The 3587-nt window shown below is 41.2% G+C and overlaps 1 non-coding gene across 1 annotated transcript; it reads right to left on the minus strand.

Moving 5' to 3' along the window:
* Window positions 1–918: 918 nt before the first annotated feature.
* On the minus strand, window positions 919–1026 carry LOC112780542 (small nucleolar RNA R71). The gene has a single exon (XR_003191371.1). It is a non-coding gene; the product is annotated as a small nucleolar RNA R71 (small nucleolar RNA).
* Between the last annotated feature and the right edge of the window lie 2561 nt (window positions 1027–3587).

Here is a 3587-nt window from a genome sequence, read left to right on the forward strand (position 1 = left end):
TATTTTTTTCTAAACCACCTAACTAACTTTCTCTCTCTAATTTTCGAAAATATCTCCCTCTTTTTCAAAAATTCTTTTTAATTAACTAATTGTTTCAAAATTCAATTTTAATTTATTTCTTCTTTTAATTTTCGAAAATCACTAACTCTTTTTCAAAAATTATTTTCGAAAACTTTCCCCTCTCATCTTCTTCTATTTATTTATTTATTTATTAACATCTCTTCCTCAGTCACCAAAAATCCGAACCCCTTCTCTCTCTCTCTGAGTTCAGATTTTCTCTTCTTCTTTTCTTCTACTCTTCTTTTCTTCCACTCACCTAGGGGAACCTCTACACCTGGGCAAAAAGGATCCCTATTATTATTTTTCTGTTCCCTCCTTTTTCATATGAGCAGGAGCAAGAACAAGAACATTCTTGTTGAAGCAGATCCAGAACCTGAAAGGAATCTAAAGAAGAAACTAAAAGAAGCTAAATTACAACAATCCAGCAAGCACCTTTCAGAAATTTTCGAACAGGAAGAGGAGATGGCAGCCAAAAATAATAATAATGTAAGGAGGATGCTTGGTGACTTTACTGCACCTAATTCCAATTTACATGGAAGAAGAATCTCCATCCCTACCATTGGAGCAAACAATTTTGAGCTTAAACCTCAATTAGTTTCTCTGATGCAGCAGAACTGCAAGTTTCATGGACTTCCATCTGAAGATCCTTTTTAGTTCTTAACTGAATTTTTGCAGATCTGTGATACTGTTAAGACTAATGGAGTAGATCCTGAAGTCTACAGGCTCATGCTTTTCCCTTTTGCTGTAAGAGACAGAGCTAGAGTGTGGTTGGACTCTCAGCCCAAAGATAGCCTGAACTCTTGGGATAAGCTGATCACGGCTTTCTTAGCCAAGTTCTTTCCTCCTCAAAAGCTTAGTAAGCTTAGAGTGGATGTTCAAACCTTCAGACAGAAAGAAGGTGAATCCCTCTATGAAGCTTGGGAGAGATACAAGCAACTAACCAAAAAGTGTCCTTCTGACATGCTTTCAGAATGGACCATCCTGGATATATTCTATGATGGTTTATCTGAGCTATCAAAGATGTCATGGGATACTTCTGCAGGTGGATCCATTCACCTAAAGAAAACGCCTGCAGAAGCTCAAGAACTCATTGACATGGTTACTAATAACCAGTTCATGTACACTTCTGAGAGGAATCCTGTGAGTAATGGGACACCTCAGAAGAAGGAAATTCTTGAAATTGATACTCTGAATGCCATATTGGCTCAGAATAAAATATTGACTCAGAAAGTCAATATGATTTCTCAGAGTCTGAATGGAATGCAAGCTGCATCCAACAGTACTCAAGAGGCATCTTCTGAAGAAGAAGCTTATGATCCTGAAAACCCTGCAATAGCAGAGGTGAATTACATGGGTGAACCCTATGGAAACACCTATAATCCCTCATGGAGAAATCACCCAAATCTCTCATGGAAGGATCAAAAGCCTCAACAAGGCTTTAATAATGGTGGAAGAAACAGGTTTAGCAATAGCAAGCCTTTTCCATCATCCACTCAGCAACAGACAGAGAACTCTGAACAAAATACTTCTAATTTAGCAAACTTAGTCTCTGATCTATCTAAGGCCACTGTGAGTTTCATGAATGAAACAAGGTCCTCCATTAGAAATTTAGAGGCACAAGTGGGCCAGCTGAGTAAGAAGATCACTGAAACCCCTCCTAGTGCTCTCCCAAGCAATACAGAAGAAAATCCAAAAGGAGAGTGCAAGGCCATTGATATAACTATCATGGCCGAACCCACAAGAGAGGAGGAGGACGTGAATCCCAGTGAGGAAGACCTCCTGGGACGTCCAGTGATCAATAAGGAGTTTTCCTCTGAGGAACCAAAGGAATCTGAGACTCATCTAGAGACCATAGAGATTCCATTAAACCTCCTTATGCCATTCAAGAGCTCTGATGAGTTTTCCTCATCTGAAGAGAATGAGGATGTTACTGAAGAGCAAGTTGCCAAGTTCCTTGGTGCAATCATGAAGCTGAATGCAATTTATTTGGTGGTGAGACTTGGGGAGATGAACCTCCCCTGTTCACCAATGAACTGAATGCATTGGATCAACTGAGATTGCCTCAGAAGAAACAGGATCCTGGAAAGTTCCTGATACCTTGTACCATAGGCACCATGACCTTTGAGAAGGCTCTATGTGACCTGGGATCAGGAATAAACCTCATGCCACTCTCTGTAATGGAGAAACTGGAAATCTTTGAGATACAAGCTGCTAAAATCTCATTAGAGATGGCAAACAATTCCAGAAAATAGGCTTATGGACAAGTAGATGACATATTAGTAAAGGTTGAAGGCCTTTACATCCCTGCTGATTTCATAGTCCTAGATACTGGGAAGGATGAGGATGAATCCATCATCCTTGGAAGACCCTTCCTAGCCACAGCAAGAGCTGTGATTGATGTTGACAGAGGTGAACTAGTCCTTCAATTGAATGAGGAATCCCTTGTGTTTAAAACTCAAGGTCATCCTTCTGTAAACATGGAAAAGAGGCACAGTAAGCTTCTCTCAAAACAGAGTCAACCAGAACCCCCACAGTCAAACTCTAAGTTTGGTGTTGGGAGGCCACAACCAAACTCTAAGTTTGGTGTTGAACTCCCATATCCAAACTCTAAGTTTGGTGTTGAGGAGTCTCAACAATGCTCTGAACATTTGTGAGGCTCCATGAGAGCCCACTGTCAAGCTATTGACATTAAAAAAGCACTTGTTGGGAGGCAACCCAATTTTTATTTATCTAATTTCAATTTATTTTTATTGTTATTTCATGTTTTATTAGGTTCATGATCATGTGGAGTCACAAAATAAATAGAAAAATCAAAAACAGAATCAAAAACAGCAGAAGAAAAATCACACCCTGGAGGAGGATCTCACTGGCATTTAAACGCCAGTAAGGAGCATCTGTCTGGCGTTCAACGCCAGAACAGAGCATGTTTCTGGTGTTGAATGCCAGAAACAAGCAGCATCCTGGCGTTCAGACGCCAGAAATGCACAGTGAAGAAGAGCTGGCGCTGAATGCCAGAAACAAGCATCTGGCTGGCGTTCAACGCCAGAAATATGCTGCATCTGGGCGTTGAACGCCCAGAACAAGCATCAATTCGGCGTTTAAATGCCAGAATTGCATGCAAAGGCATTTTACATGCCTAATTGGTGCAGGGATGCAATTCCTTGACACCTCAGGATCTGTGGACCCCACAGGATCAACTCAGCATCTGTGGACCCCACAGAATCCCCACCTACCACCACTCATTCTCTTCCCTCTTCTCAATGTTCATCCCCTCTTCCCAATAAACACTCTTTCCCAAAACTCTTCACCAATCACCTCAATCTCTCTTCCCTATCACCACTTCACCACTCACATCCATCCACTCTTCCCCATAAACCTACCTCATAAACTCCACCTACCTTCAAAATTCAAAACCAATTTCCCACCCAAACCCACCCTATATGGCCGAACCCTACCCCCCTCCCTTCCCTATATATAGCCCTCCATTCTTCCTCATTTTCACACAACACAACCCTCTCTTCTCTTCT

The sequence above is a fragment of the Arachis hypogaea genome, chromosome 19, assembly GCF_003086295.3.
Source record: "Arachis hypogaea cultivar Tifrunner chromosome 19, arahy.Tifrunner.gnm2.J5K5, whole genome shotgun sequence".
Taxonomy (NCBI): domain Eukaryota; kingdom Viridiplantae; phylum Streptophyta; class Magnoliopsida; order Fabales; family Fabaceae; genus Arachis; species Arachis hypogaea.